Source organism: Bombus vancouverensis, chromosome 14 (assembly GCF_051014615.1).
Source record: "Bombus vancouverensis nearcticus chromosome 14, iyBomVanc1_principal, whole genome shotgun sequence".
In the NCBI taxonomy this organism is placed as follows: domain Eukaryota; kingdom Metazoa; phylum Arthropoda; class Insecta; order Hymenoptera; family Apidae; genus Bombus; species Bombus vancouverensis.
Window position 1 is genome coordinate 1,095,805 of NC_134924.1, and position 12,816 is coordinate 1,108,620.

General features: G+C 37.3%; 1 protein-coding gene and 1 pseudogene across 5 annotated transcripts in view; one reads left to right on the forward strand and one right to left on the reverse strand.

The window, feature by feature from the left end:
• The window catches only part of LOC117158163 (pikachurin), a 262,596-nt gene that overhangs the window by 222,779 nt on the left and 27,001 nt on the right, over positions 1-12,816 (reverse strand). The gene's annotated exons all lie outside the window — the stretch shown is intronic.
• Positions 4,740-6,468, forward strand: LOC143303580 (uncharacterized; annotated as a pseudogene).

The following is a 12,816-nucleotide window of genomic DNA, read 5'->3' on the forward strand; positions in this document are numbered from 1 at the left end:
TATATACTAAAAGATGTGGAGGTATCGTCAATTAACCACACGTATAATACAGAGATGAAAAGAAAGAAAAGAATGCGCATGAGATTGGTTATTGGGTTGGACTGATAGATCCAACACGATCGCAAAGATAGGTGATCAAGTGAACGATAGAGAGTACTTGCCTAAACACTTCTCAAAATTAAAAAAGTTATCGTATAAGAAGTAATATCTTGGTTTAAGTGATTTTCGGTAAGAATAGCCATTACACAATAAATTTTTTTGCTTAGCTGTGACCATTATCGATGGAAATTGATGTTGGTTACAAATTACCATTATAGGTGATGAGGATATTTTTTGATCATTGGTAACCGATATTGGTAACCGGAAATTGGTTTTGGTTACCGAAAGCCATTATCGATGACGCAATTTGTCATTTTGCAACGATACGATATATACTGGTTTATATATTTACACGATATATACTATTATGTACTTTTACTAAGATACGAAATATACTACAATGTAATGCGATAGTACAGAAATAAGTACGATACTATAAGAGCATTTGTTTTATTATAATCGATTACTTTGCCACTAATTCTTTTGTCGTCGACCAAGATTAGAGACATCCGTGGCAAATTTAATTAACGTTTGAAGCACGACATGTGGATGGATCAGCGTAACGTTATACTCGTAGTTCTTTCAATAATATATTTATTACTGCTACATTGGGTGCGACTGTTCCGTTGCAGTGAAATACGTGTCGGACGTGTCGCGACTTTGAAGAGCGAGAAACAAATTGAAGCGTCAGAAAAGACCCAATACGAAGTCGATCACGAATGAAGTTATAACAAGTCCAAAAATGAAGCCGCGCACAAAGTATATGGACATTCGTATAGTTTACAATTTTATGGTATTAACACCTCACCCAGAGTTCTCCCTTTTTCAGTAATAAAAAGAACCGGCTTCTTTATATGTATAAGCTTTTCATCGTAAACATAAAATCGCATCTTCTTAAATCTGAACGAATAAACCCATTTTCCTAGGAAACCTTTACTCGACCATCGTGAGGTGATACTTCTCTATAAAAGTGCAAACAAAATGGCGTGCAAGTGAGCGAGTTAACAAAAGGGGAGCGATAGAATCGTGGCTGATCGAACCGTTTCCGGGTTAAAATCGCGACGATAGTCGCAAACAGAATGGAGACGGTCGTGAAGAAGAAGCCGCAAATATCATCGTTTCGCTTTATGAAAGCTTTTTGCACATAGAAATTTGGCGCATCCTTCGGGACGTTGCTACAATATTCTCAGAATCGATGGATTTTCGGGTTTCCTGTAATGTTAATGCCCCAATAGTTGATTTTCGCCACTGTTCGATGTTCGCCGGTGGATAACAAACGAAACAAAGAAGGAGCGCGCGAAAGTCACAAGATAAACACGAATGGAGATAAAACGGGTCGTGATCTTTGAGAACAACTGCAACTCGTCCGTACTGAGAACTTCTCCCTCTAAACTGCTTAGCAACGATCTTGTCGACGTTCGACTTTTGCCAGGGATTATCTAGAAGAAGCAGCTAGAACGTTATCCATGGCACCGGCGAAACGAAGTTTGACGTTGGAATTAAGATCTCGAAGCTCCCTTTCTTAATCGTATTCTCTATTCCTCGGAATAGTGCGTGTACGGCGTAGGAGAGATAAATTGTGCGAGAATAAATGTAAATGACAATTTGAAATGTCATCTGAGATCGTTGAGCAACACTCGTCAATTTTTCGAGTTACCTGTAAATAAGATTTGAACTGGAAACTCTAAATCATTACTGGATGAAAGTTACTTGGAATGAAGAAAGAAGATGATAGATAATTTTGACTTATTCGTTAGTTACAAATCTTATTAAATAACGACACGAAAAATGTGAAACGTTGTACCTGTCATATTTAAATCGACGAAAGTGCATAGAAATGAAATAATAGAAAGTGAAGATCTCTGAATGATGTTTGAATCGGAACTTAATATCTATTAAAGAGTTTGATACTCATGCTAATTTACTCCTTAATTTATCCCGTCTAAGGAGAGAAATTGCCTCGAACAAAGCAAAGAACTGGCGTTAATCAAAGCGGACGCATACCTGGTTTCACCAATAATTACCAATTTCCCCATGAATTTCCACGTCAAAGAAGAAACAATAAAAGGAGGATTTCCAACGCCCCATTTTTTAATAATATAATATTAAAACAGTCCGTCGACCGTTAAAATACGATGGACACTCGGCGGTTCTACGCATATCCCACCGTCTGCCCTGTAATTACGCCAGCTACGCTCGAGCCAACTTTTCCATGCATACTGGTGTAAGAGCGCCGATGGCTGACTCGGAAATTAAGCGTGTAATTCGATCTGTTCTATTGGGAATACTATGACCTGCATCTATGTGCCATGAAATATATTACAGGAAGAAATAGGGAGAAGATAAGCGAAAGAATAAGATTTACCTTGTAAATCACATATTACCAAAACTTAATTTAAACGATGAGATCTCCTTGAAAAAGATTTGCTTTTTTTATCTTTATATAATATATAATATTATATGTAACAATATATAATATTCTTCTTTATACTTAAACTTTTGAAACAAAATCTTTTGGCTTGTGGCGGCACTTGACAACAAATACGGCCACTCGACACTAACTTCTACCGGACGACGGTAGCGCAGTGGTTAGCGCCTTAGGTTACGAACGTGTTCGGGACCCGGGTTCGAATCCCGGCGCCCATAGTCCTATTTTTCTTCCACGCATCTAAATTAGAAGAAAGTAGCAGTATCCCAGCAGCGACATCTACAGCCAGCAGCTACAAGTATCACGGACAACACATACACACCTCAGGCTTAATAAACTGTTTCTCCTTTTAAGAGTGTGTTACATATTGAAGTACACTTTTTTCAACAAAATTAAAAATTCAACAAAGCCGTATCACATATTACTTCTGCAATCGTCAATTACGAGCTGGCCTGAAATCTTGCAGAAGCGGTCTATGTACATAGAGCGGACCAGCGATCATTTACGAGGAGGTTTCGATCTAGTGGAGCAACCAGGCCAGATCACACGGTTCGTCGCATCTCTATCTACTGTGCTTTCATGGTTGTTGGCCGGTCAGCGTGGGACAACCACCGAAAATTCCAATATCCGGGTCTGCGCGCAGCCCTCTGTCGTATTTTACACGGCGCACGTGAAAAAAATTGGTTCATCGATGTCGCGTCGCTGGGGAAAAATGTCCGGTATTATTTCCATCGTACTGGCAACGTGTTGCGGAAGTACGCCAAATGTATCCGCGCCCGTGCCTCATTTGACGATAACCCTGCGTTCCAATGTCATCGAGATGGAAGGTGCGCCCGAATCTTTCGAAACCTTTGCTGAAATAGCATCGGCAGCGGCCGATAACGAATTACGAGTGTGCTTATCGTTTGCCGTATTTATAGCTAACGCGAATTCCAAACTGGATCCCGAATACGTGACCCAGTAACGACCAGCGAGATCGCTGAAATCGAATACGATTTGTGACGAAATAATTATTATTTGTTTTAATACTGGAATCGCTGGAATCGTCGAAATAAACAATTCGGGATTTTTCAAAGAAATGTTGCAATTTCACAACAGTGCATTTTTAGAGGTTTGAATGGACTTGTAAAATTTATGGAAAGGTTGCTTTTTCGGATTGTATATTTTTTTATATGCTTTTCACTTTGATGTTTTTTAGTACGAATTTTATATCTTGGTTGTTTGTAGTTCTAATCGTAATGTTGTCGTAGTTAAATAATATTCGTTGGCAAAGGAAAATGAATTCGTATTCGTATTTGTATATGAATAATTAAATAATATCGATTATTCTTCCATAACGAATAACATATCTTTGATGTAACTGGAGAAGTAGAACTCTAGAAATATTAATAAATGCGCTTGCAATGTCTGGTTCAAATTTATTCAGTCAATTTATTCTACTCTGTTTCTAGCGATACTCGAAAATACTTCGTTTTTAATTCATTTATTTATTCCTTTATATTCTCTGGGAGATTCTGTTCAGAATTATTCTTTAAACGTCGAGATCGCCACTCTACGTCGGATTATTTTTATTATTTGCATCAAATTATAATTTTCTATTAAATTCAAATTCTTCCGATTATATGCTGAGTATTTTCCTTATATAACACGTTCGGCGAATTTCTAGCTAGGTCCCATAATAACAGATGAGATTGGAGAAATCGAATGCGATTCGTGCTGAAATAATTATGCATTTTAATGTCGTAACGCTTTACCAACATTCACCAATTATGAGTTCACTAATTAAGGGGGTATTCTAGTCTAGAAATTTGAAAAAATCGAAAAAATTTTTTTTTGTTTCCAAAATTTAGACATTCAAGAATATGCCCTTAAAAGAATTTTTCAAAATTTCAATTATTTTATGAGTTAGAGCCATTTTTATGACGCGGCATTTGCTCCAGTCCGACCGGGACAAATGAGCAGTAGACGGTAGACGCTGCCCGTGTACCTACGTATGAAAACCCTCATAAAATCTTTGCTGTATTTTATCCCTATTTACGGTATTTTTCATTCAAGGTCATAGAAATGTATTTTGTCGGAATCTTTTCGTCTTAGTATTTATTTCAAGCTAGTTTTGAGCCAGCCTTCAAGCAACCTGTACGTGCTAACTCTGACAACGTTTTATAAATATTTAAAGTAAAAGTTGTTTTGTATATTGAGACTTTAAAGTAAAATGGATAAAAAACATTCAAAATTCAGCTCTAAACGGGCATGCAGACCGAAGAAGAGAAGATTTTCCGGTAACCAATTTACCGTAGAAGAAGAAACCAGTTTCACTAGTGCATCTGCAGCGAAATTGAAAAGTTCGCAAGATGAAGAAGTTTTAATTAATAATAATTACGGCTATTGTATTTTAGAATTTTTCTCTGTTTTTACCACACTTTCATCGTTAATTCTGTGTTCTACATGTAAGAAAGATATTAAGTTTTCTCGTACAGCTGCTCGTGGGTTAGGGTTTAAAATTGCTATACAACGTGAGTGTGAGGAAGTACGGTATATTCAGTCATCGCCTTTTATCAATAAAGCATTTCAAGTGAATCGTAGACTTGTAGTAGCTATGAGATTGTTAGGAGTTACAAGACAAGCTATCAACATATTTCGTAGTATGATGGACATTTGCCAAGGCTTGACCATTGACGCATATTATAGCTGTCTTAACAATTTATACGTGGCCGCTTTAGCAGTTTACGATCAAATTATTTCAAAAGCCGTAAAAGAAGAAAAGGAATTAATATTAGAGTCTGATCCTACAGCTAATCCCAACCATTTTACTGTTTCCGGCGATGGAACCTGGAAAAAAGAAGATTCAATTCTCTCTTTGGTGTTACTATACTCGTTGGTAAATACAGTAAAAAAGTTGTTGATACCATAGTAAAATCTAATTTTTGCCAAAGAAACACAAAAAAAATTACGACATCAAGGCTTATGAAGATTGGTATGAAGAGCATGAGGAATCTTGTACCATAAATCATAAGGGAAGCGCCGGAAAAATGGAGATTGACGCAATTGTTGAAATGTTTGAAAGGTCGGAAGCCAAGCATAATGCTGAATATGTCCGATACATTGGAGGTGGTGACTCAAAAATTTTCAAAGGCATTCTTCATATTAACCCCTACGATGATGACCAGATAGTAGAAAAAAAAGGAGTGTGTTGGGCATGTTCGAAAGCGTATGGGTGCACGGTTGCGTAAAGCAAAAAAGGATAATAAAGGTATTGGCGGCAAAGGCCCTGGTAAACTCACTGATGAGGTTATCAATGAATTATCTTTATATTATGGCTTGGCAATTCGTCGAAATCCAGATTCAATTGAAGACATGAAGAGAGATGTGTGGGCAACTCAATAAAATCTCAACCAACAAGAATCCTCAACACATGAATTGTCCACCTGATTCATCTAGTTGGTGCAAGTGGCAAAAAGCTGTGGCCGACGGCACTATTGACGAATTTGACCATGAAAGTCCTCCTCTAAATGACGATGTTTTAAAAGTAATAAAACCAATTTATGAAAGCTTATCAACTGATACTTTATTGGGACGATGTTTGGGTTCTGAAACCCAAAATAATAACGAATCGTTAAATTCGTTAATATGCACTTTTGCTCCGAAGCACATCCATGCAGGAACGCAGACAATTCAAATTTCCACTTTCCTCGCAGTATGTATTTTTAATGAAGGTTTTACACCCATATTAAAAATCTTAAGTGTCATGGGAATCACGATTGACCCAGAAGCTCATGCGTTCGCAGTCAGGCGAGACGAAGTTCGCATCGAGCGCTCTGAACTCCGAGCTTCAGAGGCATCAAGAGGAAGCCAGGACTGCTCGTCTCCATGAAAGAACTTCGGAGAATAAGCATTTTGAAGTAGAGGAAGGTTTCTTGTATGGAGCAGGAATCGCCGATTAAAAATATATAAGTATGCTATACCATTCTATGAGTAAAATTACCGGAAACTTGTCTCAAAACTTTAAACGCGTTTTTCTCGAGTTGGCATGCACGATATCTCAAGTTCTAATGAACCGGTTTATTTGAAATTTGGTACGAATATTCTTTATACATTCTTCTATCGCCTGAACCACGTTTAGATCAAAATTTTTAATTTTACTATTTTTTAAACATTCGGAATTGTTAAAAAAAACATGCGAAACGAGAAACTTTCCTTCAAACGGCCGCCAGTTTGTGAAAAAATGTTGTTTTGACTTTTCCAAGGTTCATGCTATAGTGGCATCTATGTTAATTAAGAATCCGCTCGGATTTTTTGTTTCAGATGACCAGAAGGGTTGAAATCTTGCACGCCAGGACATCCTTTTTTTTGACACCACCCACTTTCCCAGTTCATAACTTGTACATTTTTAGTTTTTTTCGGTGAATTTTTTACGTAATCTTAAAATATCAATAAACAGATGCTAAAAAAAAGGATAGCAAAAATATTTTTTGTTTCGTTTGTTCAGAGCTTCAAAAATCGCCCGAAATTCATGCCTCTAGACTAGAATACCCCTTTAATGGCAACTTGTTCGGTCAGATAGCCGTACGGGACCGGCATGAGAATATGTAATGAAATCTTCAAATAGAATAGAAATTTCGAAATAATCAGTCATTTCAATAAATTCCTACGTAAGTCTCAACGTTCGATGACTCTAATCCAGTATACAAGAACTCTGTACTTTGTACGTCTAGAATCATCTTCGGCGTATAGCGATCGCTGAACATTAGACGACTACAGTCACCTTTGATAAAAGATCAGATTGTCGCAAGAATATTTACACATCCATAAAATTAAAGTACGAAAATCACAACTCTAGCAAAATTCAACACGGCGAATCATAATTTTCCTGTCTCTTCTTTCCCGCTCCTCTATCTCCCTTTTCCATTACGACACGGTAATTTTATCCGCAGAAGGAAAAATTACACTGTAACGTTAAGAAAGAAAAAAAGAAGTGATTTTTTGAACTTGAGCATGCAAGCAGGAAACCCGAATTGTTGCTTCTGATACGAACAAAAAGATCCGATGCAGTTCAGTCCTCGAAACTTTTATAGTACAAACGATTTCGAATTAACAAAGATAAGTAAGGCCACACGTATCTGGCTAGCTGCTCTTTTCAACTTTCCTGTAAGGGGGATCGTAACGACGTGCGCATATTTCTGTTCGAAATTGTATACGGTACGAGAAAAGAGACACGTGCACTGGGATTATTGCGATTGTTCTGTAGCGGCGTATAAATACGTTTTGTACGGTTTCCTTCATGCAACAAGCAAGCGTATTTCACAACCGCGTGGTGATATTCATACGTTTGTATTACAAACAAGGAACTACTCTGGGACTTCGTTCTCGGTCTTCCATACAAAGTATACTCGTATTCTGTTTCGTCCTCTTTTTCTTTTCTTTTTTGTTCTTCCTCCGAACGTAATTCATATTGTGAAGGATACTAAAAGGATTCTCAACGACAAAGAACAAATACACGGTTTTAGCTCTTTCGACGGAGATTAGAAAGAGTTTCAGAAACGCGCACGACGCAATGAACGCGAAAATCGAAACTAAACGCAGCGATTAAATGATGTAATTGGAACATTGACTCATTGATAGAATATGTATTTCGGCGAGCAACAGAAATATATAGAACGCGTATCCGATAATCAACTGGACGAATTGTCACCATGTTCGAAGCATTGTTGCACTAAGGACTGAATGGTAAATTTATGAAATTTTATATACAGGGTGGTTGGTAACTGGTGGTACAAGCGGAAAGGGGGTGATTCTACGCGAAAGAAGAAGTCGAAAATATAGAATAAAAATTTTTCGTTTGAAGCTTTGTTTTCGAGAAACGTTTTCGTTATAACGGATCTCACTGTAGATCGTTGTCTCGATGGAAAAATTAAAAAAAAATAAAAAAAAATTTTTATTCTATATTTTCGACTTTTTTTCGCGTAGAATCACCCCCTTTCCGCTTGTACCACTAGTTACCAACCACCCTGTACAAATAAGAATTTTAATTGAAATATTATTGAAGAATGTAAGCAAAGTAATTTACGTATTGTGTTAACGAGGTAAAAAAATGTATAGCGGCACGTGAATCAACGGAAGATTCGAATCGGAGAGATTCATATTGTTGTATCTTGGAGTGCCAACGTTGTTTTGGTTTGCTAGGTTCAAAGGTAAACGAACTCCGGACAAAACATTATCGCCGTTATTTGTAATCATCAACCGGAATTGCATTCGAACTTTTTATAATACCATTGGTCGATACAAATAGACGAACATGCTCTCTCTTCGCGTCATTATAGCGAATTATTATAGCGAATCATTATAGCGAATCATTATAGCGAATACTTATAGCGAGTCAGACAGTCGAATAGCGAGCGTAGATTTGAAAAGTAGTATTGAGCGAGCGACGATTACGACCGGCATATACTATCTCTGTACTTGTATTTAAATTGATTTTAATATACACTGACTATTACAATTTTATCACTCGTTTCTTTAATAAATCAACACGTATAATAAAATTCACTTCAAATGTATTAAAATAGTAGATACTTTACAGTCTACAAAATTTCTTTAAAGAAAAAATTGACAGAATGGCAGGACCCAGATGATAGCGAGAAGTAGCGAGAAACTTTTTCGAGAAGAGAGTATGCAGTATATAAGATCTATAGAAACAAAATTAAAGTCTTGTTAAATAATCTATGCTCCGTTCCTTTTACGGTAACTTTCTAATATTTATGAGCTTCGCAATTAGAAACACCTACGTAATTTTACTAATTGCGAAAATACAAATTCTGAAAGCACCTTTTACGAACACAATGTTAAAAAAACAGAACTCAGTAATATAAATTATCTGGAACGAAATTGCGAATGAAACATTGCCTCGGTAGAACGTTTACTTCTAATGGGTTAACTGTATCCATTCCACAGCAGCGTAAAAACAATACACTATACACATATCGCGGCGCACGGTGCACCATGACGAAGTAAATCTCGTTAAAATGGCAGAGAAGAGAGTGGATTCGCTATTATCAACGGAAAGATCAAGATTAATGAATTCCATCGGATACGGATAAGGTATCTAAGCTTAATACGAAGTCGGACTCGTATATCTTTGCAATCGGCCGCAAAGACTCGGTGCCCGAATCGATAACCAGTCGAATGGATGGCGGCGAATTGGGACCGGTTTGCATGCAACGCGAAACCGCGATCGAACAAACTTTGTGATTCATTGTAGCCCAATTAAACACTCTGTTGAACCGTGAATTTGAACCTGCACCTCTATCGTCCCACTGTTATACTTTCGCAACTACGTGTCCGTGAATCTATCGCCGCTTTTGTTTCCTCGCCGTATTGTGAAATTTGAAGATTACATCGAGTCAGAAACACGGTACAAGATAACTACAAGCGCTTGTTGTACAGAAGTAGGTAACGAAACAAATTTTTCACCTTCCGCGATGCTTACTGGTCAACAAAATTTTAAAAAGAAAGTTTCGATCAAATTTCTATCGCGCTACCAATAACGACTGAAATAATCTGTTTTTTTTTTTTAATATCGATCGCTTCAAAATTGGTCATAATCAGATTTCAGCAATTGATACAAGGTAAATTACTTGGATTATTGAGTTTGATTCGGAACGACGAAAAAGTATTAATTTGTAATTGTTCTGGTTACAAATAACCGCAGCTTACATCACTATAGCGCATGAGTACCATATTGTCGGACACGTATCGTATACGCGTATCACAATACACGTAGCGTGGTATGAAACAGCCCTTTTATTGCAGCCGATGCAAGCGCCAACCTCGACCCGTCTGCATTTTCCAATTTCGTTCGCATCCCTAGCTACTTCTCACTTTCACGAAAAATCCTCACCGTTTTCCCCAATCCGAATTTCTCCATCTTCTCCTTCAACCCCTGGAATCCATCCCTGACGAGTCAACGTCTGCTCTACGTTCCCGTTTCGGCTGCCTCGTTGGAAGCAAACCGCTCCAGGCCTTGGACATCTCCTCAGTCTGTCTTACTTTTTATGCCTACTCACCTCTCTCTTTCCCGCTTCTTTTTTTTTCATTTTCCTTTTCGTTTCTGTTCTTTCGTGTCTATCCTCTTATTCGACTCTCGACCCAACTCGGTATTTTTAGTAGTTTCTACCCTTCCGTCGTGTCCCTCGATTCATCGTACGATACACACTGGACAAATTGTCGAAAAACACCTTTCCAATGGCAATAAATCTGTGATGGATTTTGTATCATATATACGGATTGTTTGTATTATATGTTTTGTATTGTTATTGTATGTATACATATTATATCTATGTATGTATGTATTGACATGTATTGGTGATGCATAGTAACAAATTACAATACACTAATATTATTTATTATATGTAAATTATTATATATAATTAATTATAAGTACTATAGATTGTAGCTTAACCGTTCTTTATGGGACCGAACCTCTGGTCAGGTAAACGAATAATCAGTTAATTCAAAAATATATACTAATTATTTATCGACTGATCATAAAGAGTACGCGTGTGTATATCTATAAAAAGTACATTTAATCAGGCGAAAACTAATGACCAAGGAGTGTATCAATGATTTTTCTGTTGGTCGATCGTTTTCATCCCAACAAAAATATGATAAATCAAGGGTGGATAATCGGCAGTACGTATATTATACACCGTATAGCAATAAATTAATTACTATATACTATATACACAAGTGTTTACATTATGTTGAACAATAGATAGCCAAGTACAATTTGCTACTTATGGTATAGTGTCGCAATTCGAAAAATGAAACTTTCTTACGTGGTCTTATATCGACAGCAATTATACAATTAAAGTGGAACAATGAAAATAAACGGGTATATATACAGACACCAGATAAAGCACAATATTTATTTTCCTTGCCCTTTCCGTTCCCTCTTTGTTTTTTGTGTTCCTTCGTGTCCATTCTCTTATTCCGATTCTCGTTTCGTTCTAGCCTACAATTTGCAATCCTCCATGGTCTCTCTCCTTCCATCGTGCGATACACAGCGGATAAACTATCGGAAAATACTTGCATCACCACGACGAGTCTCATTTGTTGGTTGTGGTGGCCCCGAGCTGTAGATACGTGGCCACCCAACAACACCGCGCTATAGCTTTCTGTATCCCATTATAAAGTTGCTCGACTGTTATATCGTTAACCATGCTGCAACGTTAGCTTCGCCGACACGTCGACCTCTCTTCCTTCTCTCGTCCTTCCGGGCTAAATACCATCGCTTACTATCGCTTACCATCGCTCCAACGTTCGCAATTAATCCATAGGCGTCTTATTTTTCACGCTGGTGTAAAAGGTCGCATCGACTAATTACCCGAGAGCCAACGACCGGACGTATTTCACGCTTACGCGACAGTGAACGAGTTAACCTTTGGAGCCGCGCGTTTCGAAGGCGATTCCAAGGATGATTGCTCGAATTTTTTAGCTATTATACAGGGTGAGACGCTACAAAAAGCTTCTTTTCCGCTGGTCGGACATTATTGCGACATCAAAGGTGATAATGGCTTGCTACATTGTATATTTTAGAAGTTTTGTTTTCTATGAAAAAGTCTGAAGAAATGGAACTTACATAGTAATTCGTGTCGCCTATTGAAAATTATGACTCACTTTGGATATTTTATAACTTTTTGTATATTATAGTACAGGCATCCTATAAATTTTGAATCTTCAAATTCCGCAAAACTTCACACATGACGTGATCGATAATTTTCTCCTCTTCGAATCTCTAGGGAAGGCATCAGTCTGTATGTTCGTACTAGGCTAGGTACGATACTCGTTCCTTACTCGGTAAATCTAGCGACAATGTTTCTAGAATGCCTTTAGAATAAGTCGTTAGCCTCCACGTTTCGCTTGGCTAGCAGCCAGACTTTGCGGTAAATATGGGAATTATGAGGCTAGTTGCACAGCAGGAAACATTATAATGAAAGAAGATATTCAAAATGGTTTATATAACTCATACGATATGGACATAAAGGTTTTCTAAGGTAAGTGTATATATACCTTCGTGAATTAGTATAAATAAAAATATTCTTGTTGGTCTAATTACATAATTTCCAAGTAGCAATTTCAAGAAGGAGAAGATAAAAGTGTTTCAATTTCAAAGTGTAGAAACGAGACGTTTGAAAGAAAAGAAATGCATGTTACGTCTGCATCAATTTTTGCGTTGTGTTTTAAGGGCGATTCGAAAGATGATATCTAGAATTTTTTAGTAATTACACGAGACG